Below are 20013 nucleotides of genomic sequence, written 5' to 3'. Positions count from 1 at the left end.
GGCAGAAACTTTATTCAACGCTGTTCATTTTATCGCTTTATCGATCACCGTCAGAAACAATCGGTCCACCTTTCGATATTTCGTCGTCCGGCACGTTGTTCATGGCGGAAACTAGCGGACGTTCTTAAAATCCGCAATCAAAATCCGAGCTGTTTTTCCCAGTGGAGTGTCGTTTTGGGAACATTCCGCACGTAAGCGAGGCACTACAACAGGTGGCGATACATCCGGGTCACAGGCTCTCCACTTCGCCTCTTGCCTGCCGATCAATCGACCGTTCAACATCTTTGTAAAAATCTTCAAACGAGTTTTAAAAAGTCAATCGCTTGACGCAGACCAGACGAGGGGACCTACGGTAACGTGACGTAAAAAGAGCACAGGAAAGGAGTGCAAAAAAGGGAAGAGAAAAAATCAAGCGAAGAAGGAAATCGGTCTGGACACAGGTGAAACAAGGTAGAGATATAACAAGGCTGATTTTCGATATACAGTTCGACAAACCGGCGAGAACGTATCCGCCGCAAAATCGAGATTCCTATGCAAACGGCTATCGTAAATATTGCAAGCGGTATCAAGAGCCTCGCAGAGCCAGGTGCAGGAGAGATTTCGAAGGCAGCGTACGTCCGCAGGAGATAGCAGGGTTGGTGACGGCGAGGAAAAGCAGTAGAGCCGGCTACAGGGCGGAGAAACATATAGAGAGAAACATAAAGAGACAGATAGAGAGAAAGGGAAAGAGAGAGGATGAAAAACAGTAGGATGAGGAGTAACCAGAAGGGTGGGAAGAGAGAGGCGAGCACACGGGGTATATTCAGAGAGCAACGGGAGGCAGGTCGGTTCGGGGGGTGGCTAGTGGGTGGCTTCAGGGGTTGGTGGCGGCACCCTGTCTACCCGGACTGAGATCGCCGGAGGCTCGTTGCCTAGCGACCTCGTATTGATCTCTCCCCGTATCTCGGCTTTTCCCCTTTCCCACGTGATTCTCTCCTCCCCCTTTCGCTTCTCTCTCCTATACTTCCCCTCGCCGTTTGCCTAACCCTCTCTTCGCGCGGATCCCTTCATCGCGTTCCTGTCTTCGTTTCTTTTCCTCTCTCCTTCCCTCGGCTCCTTTTTTGTCCTCTCTGTATCCCTCCGGTCTCCTTTTCCTTCCTGCTCGGGCTCAACTTTTTTCTCCTTTTTCTCCTTTCTTTCCTTCTTTCTTTTTCTCCACCGGTTTCTTCTTCGTTTCGCCTTCGTTATATAGGTTCCTTCTGTTTGCGTGTTTCGAGTGCTCTCAGTTTCTCCCTGGACCACGGAGAGAGAGAGAGAGAGAGAGAGAGAGAGAAAGAGAAACGATGTCGGTAGCATTGGTCGACGGTCGAGGTGACGACATTAGGATCGAATGATTATTCGATGAAAATCCACGGAATGGACCGTGTTACAGCCGGTGAATCGCGAAACTATAGAGGAAGTATTTGGAAACTTTTTCTCGAGGCCTGGTTTATATCTCCGTTAAAAAATTCCAACTAGCTCCCCCCACTTTTTTCACTGAACGAAACGCTTGTTTCATTTATTCATTCTTCTTTTTTCTCCTAGCGGTAAAGCGCTGACTGGTAGAATCAACTTCACGCTGGAGTAATCCGGTGAATTATAGACGAGCATATTCGGCTTATGATTTCGCGTGCTGATTTTACGGTGCACGCGTCCCTCGCGTCAGCCGGAAACGACGTCGAAATAGTCGGCCATGGAGGCGGAACGAGCACCGGGGAAACGCGGATACCGCCGATAATTTGCGTAATTTGCGGCAACGTGAAAGGACTCGGCCGAAGAAAGTTGAAGGACCCTCGAGGAGTTGGTAAACACTCCTACATAGTTGCGTTAATCATTCCCCACATTTTAGACGAGGGATTAGATTTCGAATGTTTCCAACGAAGGTGAGGGAAGAGATTGATAAATATTCATTTATCTGGATGCAACGTCGAACGAAGGCGTGGAAAGGATGTAATTAAAGCTTGCACAGCTATCGCGATGCTTCGATACCGTCCCTTGATATCGACGTCTTTCTCAACCGATGCTGATGAACCTACATTGAAATATTTAAAGCGCGTTTCATAAAAGAACCGACGTTAACTCGAAGCCGGAGTTTCGAAATATAGCAATACTTCCTTTGTACGTTTCTCTCTCTTGAAATTGTTCGTATAAGATTACTTAAAAAGGATAGTGGAAGAGGCGTCCGTATCTCTTCCGCTACGTTGCCTCGATCGAACATTTTTACACCCGGTGTAACTTTTCTCGGTGTCTAACTATCTTTGTGGGCGAATTATTTTCTCCCATCACCCTCGCCCCTCGGTCTATATACCCGTGGAACCATTTACCTCCTCTACGTAGAATAATCAACTCCTCCTTCTCTCTTTACCAATCTAACTCCAGTTTTCTACTTCAAAGTACTCGAAAAAAGTAGCATCCCGTGTAAATTGATTCAGCAGCGAGTCCACTCGAAAGGGATGGCCGTTAATCGTGCTCCATGGTCGCATAAAATCAACTAATTTGCAATCAACGCGTATCAGAGCTTGGCCTTCTCTCATCGAGGAACATATCACCTGAATGAAATTTATTCGTTGATCGAATTGCAAAGGGCGAGGGTATCGCCGTTTCTGTAGTGGCCGCGTCTTGTTTCGTTTCACGTCCACCCCCTTTCATCCCCCGTTTCGAGCTTCTTTTTATTGGCAAAGTGACCTTCATCTGAATCTCTTTGTCGCGCCTACGCCGGAGGAGATGGAGCGAGAGAATTTCGGGAGCTGGTCAGGGGTGGCGTGGCGAAAATGGCATACCTTTTACTTTTACCTTCGACCGGCCTTCACCGTGCCATGAGAACGCTTTTCGTTGATGCATGGTTTACCAGGAGGTTGCTTTCGCGCTTCGCTACCCACCTACGGAGCTCGTGTCTTCTTACGAGATAACGACCGTGCTTTTACCTTGAGAAGAAGATTTGATTGATGATCAGGACACCGATGAGGGAAACTCGTCAAGGACTTTCGGCAAGCTTCTGATAGGAATTTTCTCTCTGACGGTATTTATCATCTCTTACGAAACTTATGAATGGTGTGATGTTTTATGAGTCTTTATATCACATTATGCGAGATATGAATGATTGATCGAATTTTACGACCGTTCTTTATCTCAATAGAAATATCGAGAAATCTGTGTCCTTTATGCTGATGAGGTTTCTTAGTTTCTTTTTTTTATCTCCGCAACACGCAGGATGGAGATAATGGGAAAAAAGTAAAAGGGAGGGGAGGAACGAGAGTTAACAAGCGTTCGTTCGGGTTACACTTTATTGCGTGATGGTTCCAGCGACCATTCAGTTCGATCGGTTGTCTGCTCGACGAGGAGAGGAACGCGGAAGGGAACGATTGTAAAACTCTATGCTGGTGAAAGTCACGACGATTGTAGATAATCAGAAGCGACAGGTTAGACAACTTGGTAATTATAGGAGCGGGTTTATCATTTTGATGCGTTTTGTGGATCGCTGGAAAGAATGTGCGATGCATTGGTTACGTATGCTCGTTTATTCCAACCACATTACATCATGCAATTAAACATGTTTCTTCATACGAATGTGTTATTAGTAAATCGGTCACACACCTTGCTTTCACAAATACGTTATATATACACTCTCAAACCTTAATTACAGTTCTTGATCAATCGAAAACATTCGTTCTAATAAAATATAAGGTAAAGTAGTTCGGTCGTTCTAATATCTACGTAATCTACGTAAATCTACGTATCTAAGATGTTATTGGTTCTTGCAACGATGCCGAGGTTCGCGTCATTAATAATCGCTACTCTCGGCGAGGAGCAAAGATAGATTCGTCGATATCGGACGATGGAGGTTACTCTTGAATATCGCACGGTATTTATAAAATTATATTCTTGAAAACGCGAAACCTCGCGATATCTAAATTTAGGTTTAAAATTCTGCTGTTAATCTATATGCTTAAAGGAAAAAATACTTTATTACGATCAAGCTTTATACGACAACCGAAATTCATGATCCTTTAAAGCTCAGTTACGTCCTCCTATATTGCTATCCTCGTTACACACATTTGCAAGAAAACAGTTCGTTATAACGATCGAGTAAAATATGTTCTCCGAATTCAAAGTATTTTACGGTTCGAAATTATGGCACGTTTCTCTACGTTCGTGTCTTTATCATCCCCATTCGCGAAGAAAGAATTTTCTATGATTATAATAACAATAATCAAATAATCTAGATCTCTCAGACCTAAAACTCGATCATCTCTACACTATTTCTACACTATATTTACAAATTTAAGAACAAACTAATTCCGATAATCTATAATAACAAACGAATAATCTAAATTGCTATTTTTCTTTTTAAAAAAGCTTCTCTATAATAATCGAGTATAGAAAATATTCTCTCCACCGATCGAATAATCTACGTTATTACCAACTCGTCTCAAATCCCGAGTATAACGGCGTATCCTCCCCAACCCCCGTTGCAATCGAACCGCTTTTCCGATAACGAAAGCCTGCGTACGCTTGATTTCGCGATCGTCGTTTCTAATTCGCGTGCACAGACGTCCATTATCCGCGGCGGAGATTCTCTGCGGTGCCCCGTGGAAAGCTGGAAATAAAGAAAAAGAGAGAGGATGCTACGTCTGGCAGGTGGAGGGATGAAACCGACGAAAAGGGACAGTGGTTGAGCATCGGGCCTGAATAATGGAGGAAACTGCTGGAGTGTTGGACGGGTCTGTAGAGTGAGGACGCGTTTCCTTTAACAGGGTATACGTATAACCGGGGTAGAGGAAAATCGAGCTCTCGGTAGCCGCGTTGGTAGAAGGTGGAAGCACAGAGCATCGGCGGTTGGTATTGGTAACGTGGCATCGTTGCTGGAGCCGCGGCGGTCCAGGGGGATGCTGGCGAGAAGGGATGGGTTGCCAGGCAACGTACGTCCACCCTTAAACCTCCGTTCACCCCTTGCCACCCCCCTATGCTAGCAGTCACCCCCTCTTGCCACCGGCAGCTCGTATTTGCCCGTTCCGCGGATGAGGACTCGGTCGATACAAGCGGCCGTTTTCGTCGTACGTTCGGGAATTCCCCAATTTCCATTACGGGGGTGCTGACTTTAAGCCCTCTCTCCCACCCTTATCGCCGCTCGTGCCACGCTGGGACACTTAAAACGATTGCTAACCCTGCTCTCTATGTCTCTGCTGCTCGTTGATGCCGCTCTACGATCATCGCTGGGTTCGATCACGAGTTTGTCCTTGAGAAAGTCGAGGGATTGGGAACAAACCGTAGGAAGGGCTCCCTTCGTTGTTTTGTAGAATTGCGTGGATCGTTTTTGGTATCTTTTCAGGGTTGGAAATACGTCCAAGGAAATGTAAACGTGGTGGGAAAATAAGTCGTGATAAATTGGGAATGAATTGAGTATATGGGTGTGTAGAATATGGTAGAATGGGAAAAGTTGATGAAGCATTGTAATTTATATTATTGTGATCGTACGTGGTCACGTAATGAGGATTAGAGGATCTTCGTCGGTTTGTAATAGATTGTGAAAAATTAATTGACGTGTTGAGTAAGGTTCTTTACAGGGTGAAATTACCGAGACCGAGGCAGAGAGAGAGAGAGAGAGAGAGAGAAAGTTCAAGGTTCCTTACCTGATATGGTTAGGCACTCGATGGGAGTAGAAAAAGAAAAAGAAAGAAGTAGAGAGAATCGTGATGGAGAAATGATTGAGAGACGCAGGTATAATAGACGGGGGTAAACGATATTTCTTTTTATTGTTAAAAAGAATGCATATGTACACAGTCGAAGAGGAGCTGTTACTGTACATGATCTCACTTTACAACAAACTTAAAGTTTCACTCTGTTATCAAACTGAAATTCTACAATTCTACAAATTCTAGCAGGAAGAATAAAAAAGAAAAATGAAAAACAAAAGGATTTTCTTGAACTACTGAAGTCTCGTCTACTTGAAATCATTCAAAACTATTACTACGATCCACTTTTACGGTCTACTATTATTAAGATATAAAACTAAAAAAAAAAAAAAAATAGAAAAAGAGGGAAAATTAAAAATAAATTAATCGTCGAACGTAATGAAAATCAAAATCGCAGACATGGAAATTTCAACTCATTACTGACCTGTCGTAGCAAAAGTAACGAGCACAGTTAAATCGTCGAAATCCGTGAACTGCCAACTACGATCGACGTGTATCGCGATAGAGAACGTTGAATTTGGTCCGCTCTTGGCATTCACCGCGTGCCTTATGAATTTTGAAAAGTTGGCACATGGAAGCCCGCAGTGAACGCAAGGAGCACAGACTCACGCATCTTCGTATTTTCCACCATCTCACTTCTTCTTTCCATCTTCCTCCGCGTAAAATCCACCAACAGTGTGAAATATTCACTAGCCTCTTCAGTATCTTCCTCCTCTATCCGTCTTTACTCCGCCAACCCATCAACGACGAGTTACTGCCACAGTGAAGTCAACATCCCGATGTAAAATGATAAAACTAAACGTGATATAAGAAAGATGAAAAAGAAGATAAAAGGGATAAAAACAAAGGAATAAAACGATGTAACGTCGTAACACTATGGTCGATCAACAAATTCTCAATCACCGTTGCAACTCGAACAATGTTCAAACGTATCGCGTTCAACGGATGCGTTTCGTTATTCGATGCACGTATGTATACGTTCGATAATATCGAGAGCACGCGCGGGGGTTAGAAAAAAAGCGTAGGCGAGCACACGGCGCGATGCACGTCGCAATGCGAACTGAGCTTGATGAGCGTCGAAACTATACTATGGAACGATACCACTCGTCCTATGGACCCACGATCAGGGGTGGTTAGAGGGTGTTGGTACGCGGAGTAGGGGGGTCTACGGGGGGTTCGTCAGTCCCACCATAACTTATTGCTTATTTCGCTGAGGGTGTACGACCCCGTGATATCCAGGGCCGGGGAGCAGCTGACGTTGGGGTTCCATTGTCTGTAGATATTCGCATAATCAAGAAAGCCACCCCATTCCATACTTTTTCCTCGCGTGGAGAGGGACATATGGGATGCTCTGACTAATATTGACGCGGATCTTGATGGATGTTCGCCACGGAGTTGCCTACGTAAGAGAACATGACCGTGTCTTACGACTTACGTTACGCCCCGTTTCGACGTGGTTTTACGAATTCTCTGTGGGAAACAGAAAATTTCACGGTTTATAGATCGCTTTTCCTTTGTGAGGTATTTACGTTGTACGATAAATTTTGACGTGGAAAGATTAGTAGTCACAGAAAGAACAAGGTGGAAATTTTGTATACGATTGTTTGATTTTACCATTTCGAAAACGAATACTGCGTTATTTAATTTTTAACATATTTATCGAGGATCGTGAAGAATCAGAGATTTATGGTTTTTTAAAGGATACTCGTTCTCATTCATAAAATATTCCATTGAGACACTAACACAACTTCGACAAACAAGTACGATCGCCTACAACCTCCAAACGAGAGAATGAGCAAACTTTTACACCTTTTACCGAAACTTTTCCAATAAAAAAAAAAGTTCCTCGTTTAACAAAGTATCTCTAACGAACTCGTCTATCCCATAAAACAACGAGATACGACTATACACTAGGTCGAGCGAATTTTTTCGAAAGACGGGTATACCCCTTTTGAGACACAATAGCGGATCGTGCTGTTCGAGCCGAAAACCCATAATTTTCGTGATGGAAGAGGTGATTGGCCGAGCGTATCTCTTTGGCCGAGTGTCCTAGTAAAGGGCGAAGGGGTCCGTAGACCGAAACTCGTCCAAAAACCTTGGTGAGAAGGGTGTTGCTCGTTTTAAAGGGCGCGTGACTCGATATGGGGGGCCGTAACAGTGTTCGTATGTGTGTGTGTGTGTGTGTGTTTGTGTGAGCGCGCGACGGGGTCCAGCGCGTGCTTGAAAGCTACAATCGCCCTAAAGGCCAATTCACATCCGTCAAGCGAGGAAGAAACGGGGGTTTCCGTGGCACAATGGGGCATTCCCTCGAAGGGCTGGGACCTCGTCTGCCAGAACTGTGGGTCAGGGTTACCAGGAGGGGGGTTTCATCCATCGATTTAAACCCTCCTCGCGCTACACCCACCCCTCTCGCCTAACCTCGACAACCCCCACCCTCTCTCCCGATCTCAGCCTATTAACCCTCGCAGGAGACACCCTTGGAGACGAGGAATTTAATACGAAGTTATTTAAATGCTAGCCAACGTTGACATTTGCAATGGGATGTCGAAAGTGTCATTAATTTCTCGGGAAAAAGCGTCGTGCCTCGTGAAAGGGGCTGAATGATAAAGAAGAGTAGGGGAAGCGAATTTGGGACGATCGATCTGGATTAGATCTCGCGAAGATCTAATGCTACTTTACGGAGATAGAAACGCGGGACGCAAAAAAGAAAACGATCGTTACCTGGTTTTGGTAACTATACCACGAGAGTGGAGCTGTTTTCGAGAGTGTAGAACAGGGGTGGGTAATCGGGCGTGGCGAATACGACAGTAATTATACGAGCGATAAAATCCCAAGGACTCGAATTCCCGTCTATGGAGACTTTGACGCTCGTCTCGAGAATGTCAAAACTTGGGAATTTTGATCTGCTACTTGGATACTTGAATTTGTGCACGTTACGAATATTTTGAGTTGCAAGGCGATGTTCTTTTATGGTGCAATTGTACAATGCAAAAGAAATAGTTTAAACGGGATTATAGGACTTTAACTATGAGAATCTTATACGTTCTTGCATCTTACAAAGCTGAGAAATATATAAAAACGAACTAAAAAAGTTTCAAAGCAAATATACTACGAAAAAGATGGCGAATAAATTAACAGAAAGTATTATTATTAAAAATCGAACTACTAAAAATTCAACAAGAAGATCTAGAAATGCATATCTTTCGGGATGAGGAAGAAACGAAACTAATGGGTCTTACCGTGAAGTTGACATTAATTTACAGTTACGGTGAGAACCGGAAGTGGAGTCTTATGACCGTGGAACGAGCAGCGATACAGGATCACTGAATGACTTTACTCTCGCTCCAGTCCAGGCTATCCTTATGACGTAATCGAGCACGTGCACTCCGTTTGCGGCCTTCTCAGGTGGGGTTGAAAACGTCACGGATACCAATCCTCCCCTGAAGGCACGCCCTCTTCATCGATCCTGGCGAACCCTCCTCCATTCATGAGAACCCTGGTACCGGGCCGACGAACCGCATGGTTCTACCTGGTATCTAGAACAAACGAACAGTTTTCATGAGCGAAACAGAGAGGTAACGATAGCGGGAGAATTGGAAGATGAGGCAGCATTTGTGACAAGAGGGTGAGGAGACGTGTCTCGGCCTTGCGAGGCAGTTGAGTGGTCGTAGGTCAGCAACAGCTTTTCATTGTGTCTTCTAAATTCTTTCTCATCATGCTTTATCTATAGAATTAAAAATACCGACTGTCATTGACTTACATGTAGAATTAAAGAATTGATAAGTGCACGTTATTGGCAAGATAGAATTTTGTCGTCTACATTGGATATTTGAAGATTTGCCACGTAAAGAGAATCACGTAGTGAATAATGGTTTTAAAAGATTGGTAGAATCGTGGAGGATTGATTTTGTGCAATCGGATGGGAAGATCGTTGAAAGTTTAAATACCCTGAAGCGTTGGTAATCGAATCTTTCTAGCGTAATCGAGGCGTCGAACGTCGAACGGCGGACGACCGATCGGTTGGTTATAAATAGGAATCCGTCCTGAAACCCTCAGCCGAGTTCGTCAGCTGATCACATATTGACAGTTCGATAAGTTGTCTCGCCGGGATCGTCCAATCCTCGAGACTGTCTCTCACGCAATTAGAACGGTCGTTCGAGGACCATTAACGATAATTAAGGATCATAAATGATATAAAACTTTAGATACATCTGTAATAATTTAATAGTTTTTTATAGTACTAACAACTCTAGTCAAAGGAAATTGCATAATTTTTACTCTAAATTTTATTTAATATTTAGCAGAACAGGTAATGAATTTGAAAATATGTGTATTTAAAGAATATTGTGTATGTTTTGTTCCGAATTTTACTTACTTGATATTTAAGATCATGGGATAGACGATACATTTTTTAATAAATAGATAATAAATTTTGAAAGTGTAGTATAGATAAGTGTTGGTATCAGAACGATCGATAGATCCCTCCCAGAGGATTATCGAATTGCGGAAGTAGTCGGAATCGTGGTGGTCGATAGGTGGCGAGAGATTTTTCTCGTCACATTTTCGGGGACTTCCGGGCCGATCGTGGGCTATTTTTAAGGATGGCGACTGAAAGTCAGTTTCGTGACAGCAAATTACGAAAATGGTAATTAGACAGCTAGCGGCGACGTGCCGGCAACGGCTTATTCATACTTCGTAGCCATGGCGATCCTGCACTACTGATAAAACAACAGTACACACCATAATGTACTTACGCGGAATAGGGGAACACCTCGTCTACCGGGTGTTATAGAAGTCAGGATGTTACGTTGTCCTTACGACATCGAAGAACGTTCGTGGGATTTAAGAGGAACGTCTCATCAGTTATCATCTGCGTGTACGGAAACATTTGTGTAATCTTGTTGGAAGAAGAGAGATAACATCGATAATAGCGATTAAGTAACTCGGTTGTAATGTTTGAAGTATTTGAATAATAATATCGTAGATATACTGTAGAATTGTAACGAGTGTATCGTATTATACGATGAATTTGTATCATCATTTGAGATGTCTATCTTGGACGGATGCCTTTTTTAAAAATGATGCGTCGAGGCCAAAGAAAACGTTACCGGCATTGTAACATATGGTGATTCTCCGTAACACGGATGCTTTTCTCCTATCGACATTCGTAGCTGACCATATGTCATTAAACCGACTGTGTCGAATGATGTAACTTGACGTAACCAAAGGTCATCGCGGTACAGTCCTCACGAACTATAATTTTTCAAGTCTGTACATTTTCTAATCAAGAGTTTTATTCGATCAATACATGATATTAATACGATGGGGAAAATTCTACGTTTTATATTAACGAATTGAAAAATGGACGCAATAATAATCGTCATAAAATAATTATGTGTCGTTAATTAATAATTTTATGGAATATAAATTACGTCAAAACAACAATTACGAAAAAAACGGACCGTATCATCGATGACCCTGAAGCCTTGTAAACGTCACTTCCTGATTTATACGTAACCTTGAACTACCTCAGTCCGGGACATAAAAAAGGAAATTACGTATTGATAAAGATCATCACGGATCATCAAAATGTCGCGAAAGAGCCGCCAAAAGAAGGTCAAAAGCTTTACGATCAAAGGCACCTTAACCGGCAAGACACGATCAGGGAAAATCGGAACGAAACCTATCGGACCAAAGATTGACCTTGAGATCGTCACGGGAGAAATCCTGGTATACTTTACCTGTCAATGAATTCCGTGTTCCGTGGATCCAATGGTAGCTGATCGAATGTCTCCTGGATCCTCTTCCAGCCACGGTCACCGTATTGGAGAACCATACTCCATCGTCCATCGACAGCAGGTCCAGGAGATGAATCTCTCGGATACCTCCATGGAATCCATCGTGGAGGATCGTGTTCGACATCTTGCGTGGATGAAAGCGGCAAGAAAGCCAGGATGCGTGAGCCGACTTCGGTCGACGCCGCCGTGGCCGACTACGATGGAACAGGACGTGTCGACGAAGAAGAAGAAGCAGAAGCGGCAGAAGCGACAGAAGAAGAAGGGGGCGCAGCAGGATGCGCCGTTTTGTGTCGGGACGGTGTTGTTGGTTTGATGGTCGCGGGATCACTACGCCCTCTCCGTCTTCGCCCACCTAGCCCTGCCCCTCGATATCAACCCCCAATCCCCCTGGTAGTGCCCCAGGGATCGACTGTTCTCCCTCCCACCAAGCCACCTCTCGTTTTAGCCCTCTCTGAATCCCCCACCAACCCTCGTTGTCGGTGGCAGTGGTTTCCACCCTAGAACCGAGGATGCCGACTCTGGAGCCTCCCCCCCTCCCCTTCCGAGTCAGCCCCCTCCAGGAGCATTCTGGGGCTCGTCACGAACAGGCTGCTGATGCTGCTGCTGCTGCTGCTGTGTCGTCTCTTGCCGAAAACCGGCGGGCAGCCAGCCAGGCACAGGCTGTGTGGTATGTTCACGTCGGCCCTTTTCCACCCCTGCCGCGCATTTTCCGCGACCAAACCAGGCTTCGCGATGCTCGTGATCGCACTGATGGTGGTGCCGCTTCTCTGCCGGGTGCTCGCGTTTACCCGCCTGCCGTCGCTCTGCCCAGAACCACGTCGCTCAGGGAGAGGTGGTTCGTTGTCGTTGCTGGTGGTGGTTGGCTGATGGCGCGAGCGCGCTTTAACGCGAGTCGCGCACGCGTCACCCAGAAAATCGAGCTTCATACACCGCGCGCGCCTTTCTTCTCTTCTCTTCTCTACTACATACTCTTCTTCTCTCTTCCCTCTGTCTCTTTCCTTCACGTTTTTGCGTTTCTCGTTTCTCCGAGTCCCAGCGCACGGGACTCTAGCATTCTCTTCGTTCCCGAGGCATTCGTCTCTGTCCAAAGGGATGCACGTCGTACGCTCCTGTTGCCCGTCTTCGTTCAAGGGCGTACAACCTCCTCTTCCACGAGCAACCTTCAGGGGAGAGTCGGATCACAGAGAGACTATATCTTTCTCGCGTGGTCTCGTTCGTTCGTTACTTCCTTCCTTCCTTGCTTCCTAATTCTTTTTCCCTCTTTGACTGGCAACCTAGCACGCCCCTACCTCCACCTACTATGGACCTGTAATGTGTTTCAATTCCTCTGTTCCCGCGCGCGTCGCTCTCGTTTTGCCTCGCGATCTCACCCGTCATCCCTCTTTCATCCACGAGTCACCCAGAAACGAGGGAGATTCGCCTCGCTTCGGTGTTTTCGTTAGGTCCCCCACGGACTTTGGATTCTGGCCGCGTAAAGGGGGTGGGAATTTCGGGTGCAAGGTCTCACGACGGTTCTTTGCTCACGTTCCCGCATCGTATCATCCAGGACTCGTCTCTTGGGAGAGGACCTGTGCACCAACGTTCGAGAAACGGACGAGACAAACGAGAATGTTTTTTTCATTGAAATGAGGTATACCGAACGTGCCTGGCGATGGACGTAAAAATCTAATTACGTTTCGTACGTGTTTGCGTTTTACTCGTTACAGAGCTTATCGTGGTATAAACGTTAGCAGAATCTGGCCGTTTTGTACTTTAAACGTCATTATTTCGTCTTGCGTTTGGTCTCGCAGTCGTAACAAAGAAACGTACGTTAATCTACCAGTCGTAGTCCGGGAATACACAAAAGAAAGCCTGTTTCTCGCATGATAGGAGGCTGCGTGCTATGTTCGAGTTTTTGTTTTATGCGACCAGTCTCGCGTTTCGAATCAAAGTATCGAGGAAAAAAAGCCCTTTTACCAGATTATTTCTCGTTGCAGGTGAAACAAAAAAGAAAAGAGGAAAAGAGAAAGAACTTGACTTTGATCTCACCTCCACTGTTACTTTATCCGCGGAAGAGCGGAACGACTCGTTTACGTCGCGCCATTTCCGTTTCTTGCTCTCAGCGACGGTGCTCTCGGCTGGCTCGCTAATAATACGCTCGCGCCGAGTCTTTTTCCTTCTGAAATTCAACCGGGCCGCGCGAAGAAAGCAGGAAACGAAGGAAAATTAGAATCCGTTTCCTTAGTTCCCATTGCAAGAAAACACACGGTCGCGCAACGATCGCAACGTTCGCTAGGGGAAGACTCGGTTATTCTTTGAAGAAGAATCTTCCGTGAGCTTGCTCGAGGGTAGGGAAGCAATTAAAAACGCGGACCGATTTTCATCGAGAGCAAACGCGAGAGAACCGCCTCGAAGTTTACCGTCCACTACATTTTTAACGACTTGTTCCGCCCTACTTCCTTCTTTTCTCAACTTCCTAATATCAATTAAAGCTCGCACACCGGCGAGCCGCGTTTCTCTACCAAAATAAAACGAGAGGAGGGTTGATCGGCGAAGAAAATCCAAGTTTCATCCCCGTCTAGGCGGTTCGTTTTCTCGCGCGGATGGTATCGTCGATTACCCAGTCCTTCGTTCTTCTAATAATCACCTTCAATCCCTCCACGCCGTAGTTCCGCCATCTTTCGAGTTCGAAAGTTCTTTTCCTGTTCGAGATGATGTTGTCGAGAAGGAAAAAAAGTGGTCCTTGTTTTCTTCCTCTTTTTTTCTTTTTCTTTTTTTCACCGGATCGTTCTTGTCGCTTGGATACGAGGAGGAAATAACATGGCCTCGAAACATCCTACGTGGCTATTCCTCCCCGTAAATACGTTTGGTACGGTTGGATTCGTTCGACGAGCTTCTTTTTTCCTTCTGCAAGCCGCAACAACGCCGCGGAAATTGGAAAATTGATCGGCAATTAGCGGAGACGAAACGACTGACAACTCGGTAATTCCAATCGAACGTTTTAATGAAATTAACGTTGTGCTCGATGTTATGGGATACGGGTGGTATTTTCGAGAAAGCTGGTTCAAGGGTTATCAGAGGTGGAAGGCTTTTTTAACGATATCAAATATTTACGTTATCTATCATCGAAAGCTTCGACGTTCGAGGAGGATGTTTACCGAAAAATTTATTAGAACATTATTATAGCTGGAATATATATAGTATCTTTGTCCGTTTTACTATATCGAGGCGGTATTAATCAGTAGTACGCGGAAAATTACACTGCATGGCGGCACATGGATGGAAATACACTGTACTGTTACCTGTATTGACGAGCCGCGTCACGAATTTGCGGGCATATTAGTCCAGCACTACAGCGTACGACTAACACGTAATTAACATGGTCGGTGTGTAAACCAAAGACGCGTATCTGTATCGATACGCGTGTAAAGGGGTTAGCCACTGGTTTAATTTTCAGGCGGAATATATTTCAGGTTAAAAGCATTTGGTTATATGTAAAAAACGATATTACGTTGGTCAGGTTTTTTAAACTTCTTTGCAGCCATATCAGTTTTCAAGATGAAAAATAGAGTGAACTTGTTAAGATCCTATAAAATTCTGAACAGTATTTTCTTGAAATTAGCATCACGAACGTCGTATTTCGTTAGCAATAATACTTGCGTTAATCCTTTTAAAGGTAATAAGACAATGTATCCCGAGTTAACTTTTACTATGGAAGAACGTAACAGAATTAAAAGAAAAATTCGCCTCGAAAGGGTTAATAAACTAATTCGGATAAAAATCAAAAGCACGTTTGTCTCGATTAAAGAAAAACGAACATTTCATGCCTTCATACTCACATCCTTTTACGAGCACGTCGGAAAGTTGTTGTAACGTTTCGTCGATTTGCTTCTGCATTTTATAATTGATAATTATGCTTATCTGAGAAATCAGTTTTGCGAGAATATTGCGCGAGCTTGATGGCGATTAATTATTTTTAATAGCACGATTTAACCGGCGTACCAATTGAACCGAATCGTTGCGCTGATATCGAAAGTGAGCATTAATTTCTTTTGTACTCGTTCTTGTTAAAAGTATAATGAGAATCATTAATCCTACAACGTTGCATAAAATGCTGCGCATAATATCCCTTTTTTTTTCCTTCGTCTACGTGCATTGGCTGAGAGGGTTTTGATTAAAGACCGTGCGCCCTGTTTGAGAACGTAAGTAGTATTAGACACTTGTTGGTCAGACACTGGTTTGGCTTTTGCCATCAGAACTATTTCTAGTGTTCAGACATTTTTAAGTATCTTCCATGTTCACTAATAGATTCATATTAATAAAACAGCTATCAATTAACAATGAAATAAATGTAGATGCAAGAAAAATGTAGCTTGAGAGTGAAAAAATATATGAAAGACATAAATTAAGAATATTGTTGAATTTACCTAATCTAGAAATATATAGTTATTTATTATGAATCAAGATACGTAATTCACATGTACAAATGTTTGGAGTGCAGTGGAGTTTCGTTTAATATTCCATTTTTTAATGTCTTTTATGTGTATTACGAGATTAATGTTAACGTAACAAATATCAATTAAAAATTGATAGTAAGTGTAAATGTAAGGACTCTGGTAGGATTAAGAGATGAATAATCTCCGAGCACGTAAATCAGGGAAATTTCTGAATTCTCTAAAAACACGTAGTCATTTGTTTTATCAATCAAGATATACGATTTCGCATATATAAACGTCAAAAACACATGATAGCACTACGCACCCTATTAAAAATGGGGGAACAAAAAAAAAACGGTGCGTTTGACGTAGTAAAATAGCTCTCTAATAAACGAACGACTATCAATTCGAAAAAATATACTGGCTACTGGAAGTGTATAAACGACACGGTCGGCGGGACATGGAGCGAACGTAAAAGTGTTACCAGTGGCGCGGTGCAATAAACAACTCACTTTACCTTTCTCGGGACGGAGTGAATCACGATCACCGGGATTATCTCGATCTTGCATGGTTGTCGGTGTCGATTGGAGAAAATCGAATCGCGGGTGGAAGGACTACGGAGACCGTAAAACTGGAGGCCACCGGTGACCGTGTCCGTCTAATAGCCACCTGCTGTTAGAAGAGCGGAATCCTTGTGACTCCTGCGGAGAGCCAACGAGATTTGTGTGCTGCAAGAGTAAGGGACGCGTCCCTGTCAACAAACATGTAAACGTCAATGTTGCCTGCGTCTCTGAAAAGATCGATTGTCACCAGTAGAATATCAAACTAATCGAATGGGAACTAATAAAAGTCAGGAGACGGAGTGCAATTTGCAATACAAGGTAGTGAATATTGTATCTGTGGGAAAATTAATTTTTTGTGTGAAAAATGTTTGCAAAAGCTACAGAAAGCATTGGCATCCCACTGTATTTATTATAGCATTTATATACTAATTAATTGGTTCCGAGTATATTAGATTTCGTATTATTCCATATTTTTATATAACTTTGTTTATTTACTTTTATTATTAATTATGTATGTGATATTAAGTATTTAGTGCAAATATTTGATACTATGAAAGTGAAATACGAATGAAAGGTTGCTACGGTGGATAATAAGGGGATGTGCCAATACCTTTTCTAGCCATTGTATGTGTACACAATACTGGACAAAAGAACGTTTAAAATTGAAGACTACGGGAAAAGAATATGATAAGTCACATTTCTTATTTTTACAGGAAAGTATTCTTAAGATTCGCTATGTTGTCGTCGATGGAACTCATAGCTAATCTAAACGCGAATATATTGAAATTTCAATTGTGATCGGAGTTTAACGACGAATCTTCTTAGAGAAGATTGGATATAATACCAAATAATATTATGTTAATGTTTTACATCTACCTTCGCTCATATCGTGTCGTACGGTCTTTTATAAGAAACATTTGCAAATTTACATTCAATTTTGCAGACCATGGTCCACCATTCTATATTACAAACTACGATGTTGAAGATCGACGATCGTTCTCTTTTGATACGCGTGTTTTCCACGATGAACATAGGGAAATGCCAAAACGAGATGTGGAAAGAGAAAACAAATTTTTGTCGAAGATCTCGCGGAGAATGGAGATTGGCCATAGAGCTAGCCTCTCCGTGACCGCTGGCTCCGTTCCAGCCGACCTCCACCTATCATCAAAGGGATTATTTTTTATGTTTGAATTAAATTGCCCGAGGCAACGAGCGTTATCGACGTTGCTAGAGGTGATGATTGCAATTCTAAAAAGGGAATTGGCTGACGTTTCGACCAATTTCGAACTTCGATGGCTTTTACCGTCGTGTTTTGTTTCTACTCTGCGATATTCTTTATTTTTTTTTTTTTTTTTGTTTGTTCCGTTATTTCCTATTGCTTTCCTTGTTCACATTCTATTTTTTATACTTCCTTTTCAGACTTACCATTTCAATTACCGCCCGGTACAATATCGAATACTCTCCGGGTATGGTACAACGTTAAAATTACCGTTTGACAAAACAGCCATTACGGACTAACATCGAGTGCCGCGATTTATTATTAAAAGGGATAGCGTATTTCATGCATGCGTGAACGAATAAAATTTCATTCGCGTCCCAATGAAATATGAATTGAATCCGCTTTATCCGGGTCCCTGGTTTCTGTAATTTTCACGGAATTGGAAAACACTGGCTTGTTCATGGTAGTCAATCGCCTAGTACACTGCCTAGTGAATCAGCAGTAACCTGTAGCGTAATTTAAGAAATCCTCATTATACAATGGTTACAAAATATAATTCCACGCCAATGTATTAATTATATAATTTATATGCTAACGAATTCAAGTGTATTAAAATTATAATGTAGTGAACGATACGGCTACAAAAAAAAAAGACTTGATACTACAAAAATGAAATGTAGAATCTGACAAAAAAAAATTTGATTGAAAAACGAGGCTATAAATATTTGAATACTTTTTGCATCTACCGCATCTTTCCATTTTTCCTAAAAAAATTTGCGTACAAATGAATAAAAGAATTTTAACCAACGGGACTCATCTCATTGAACCACCCTGCATTGCCATCGTTTCCAATCGACTCGATTCCGACAATTCGTCGCTCGCAGTTCGCCGCGCCGCATCGGATCGTAAAAAAAATCGACGACAGCCGGGTGTTCCTCGGGTGCAACCCCGGCGGAAGCCGGCCAGCGTCGCAAAAACAAAAACACGTGCCGGTCTTCTGTGTGCGTACGCAATCTCTTAACCGGATCTTTTGGGCGGGTGAATGAAGCTGAAGGCTGTTGATAGTAGGTACACACCGTGGGTCGATAGAATTCGGGCCACGGCCTCCTTGCGAGAGCAGCAGGGCTAGTTCCTCGTGCGGGAGCAAGGGGAATCCCTCGAGTAGAGGAGAAGGAAGGGAATCTACGTGGAGAAACGAGGAACGAGCGACAAGGACGAAAGAAAAGGGGTTGAAGTAGGACGAAACTGTAGGGCAAGTGGATGAAAGAGGAAAGAGTATCTACTCCGGGTTCTGGCGTAGAATGAAAAGACACGGAAAACCAACGAGGAAGCTGGCACTCGTCGGAAGGAAGGAGAACGAGTGAGAAAAAAGGAGAAGATGGAAAAATGGTCCCAGGACCGTGGAGTGAGAACAGGCAAGAGGTGGACGATCGTCCAGGGAGGGGAAAGGGAAACACAGAGAAACGAAGAGAGTAACAGAGAGACGGGGATGAGCAGAAGGGTGGGAATGAGCCTACGGAAGAGTACTACGGAGCGTCGAATGGAAAAGAGATCAGGGAGAAAAAGAAACAACGGAGGAAAAAAAGGGGGTGTACGCGGTAACGGCGTTGGTGGTGGTGGAAAACAGCGTAACGGAGAGTGGAAGAAAGAGGAAGAGCGTATTGGTATTTCCAGAGACGGACAGAAGCGAACGGGAAGAAACTAGAGGGCGGAGAAAGACGGACGAAGGTTCGGAGAGAGCTGGTATTCTACGGTTGGGGCGACCCAAGTTGAGAGAGACGGCAAGGGGATGAAAGAGTGGAGGGGACAGGGGAGAGAGGCAGCACGAGCCAGTAAATAGGAGGATAGGTAGGGAAAGAGAGGCACACGGGCTACCAAACGGAAGAAAGAGAGCTGGATGCTGGGGTCGCTAGGCAACCCCCATGAGCCGAGGTGCACCCTCGGTACACCCTTATTGCCTTTCCAATTTTGGTGGTTCCCATGCACCTATCCCTACCCCTCTCTCGTGTTACACGGACAGCCGATACCGACTGTCAAGGCTGCATTTCGTATCGGTCGTTTTTCGGGAATCGATAAAACTCTGCCTAGGAAAATCTTCCTTTCCTTTCAAATGGAAACTTGTTCGGTCTAATTTACAATGAGAACCTTGGATAATGTGAGGCGTATGTGTCGAGTGCTGCCACAAATACTTTTGCACATACAGACTCATATACCTCTATGAAACTATATTTGAGAAAACATCAAAGATCCTATGTTGACAAGTTACTAATTGCTTGACATAATTGTTAACGATGTAAGAAAGGAAAC

At 43.7% G+C, this 20013-nt stretch overlaps 1 long non-coding RNA gene across 2 annotated transcripts; it reads right to left on the bottom strand.

The window, feature by feature from the left end:
• Positions 1–2754: 2754 nt before the first annotated feature.
• On the bottom strand, positions 2755–11554 carry LOC117232974. 2 transcript variants are annotated; one of them, XR_004493233.1, is made up of 4 exons: positions 11453–11554; positions 8951–9247; positions 6136–6465; positions 2755–4615 (listed from the first exon to the last, which is right to left on the bottom strand). It is a non-coding gene; the product is annotated as an uncharacterized LOC117232974 (long non-coding RNA). The 2 variants fall into 2 exon arrangements; XR_004493232.1 differs by lacking the exon at positions 2755–4615 and having other exon boundaries at positions 6043–6465.
• Between the last annotated feature and the right edge of the window lie 8459 nt (positions 11555–20013).

Source organism: Bombus vosnesenskii, unplaced genomic scaffold (genome assembly GCF_011952255.1).
Source record: "Bombus vosnesenskii isolate JDL3184/JDL3185 unplaced genomic scaffold, Bvos_JDL3184-5_v1.1 scf7180000013294, whole genome shotgun sequence".
NCBI lineage: Eukaryota > Metazoa > Arthropoda > Insecta > Hymenoptera > Apidae > Bombus > Bombus vosnesenskii.
This window is presented reverse-complemented; position numbering and strand designations above follow the sequence as displayed.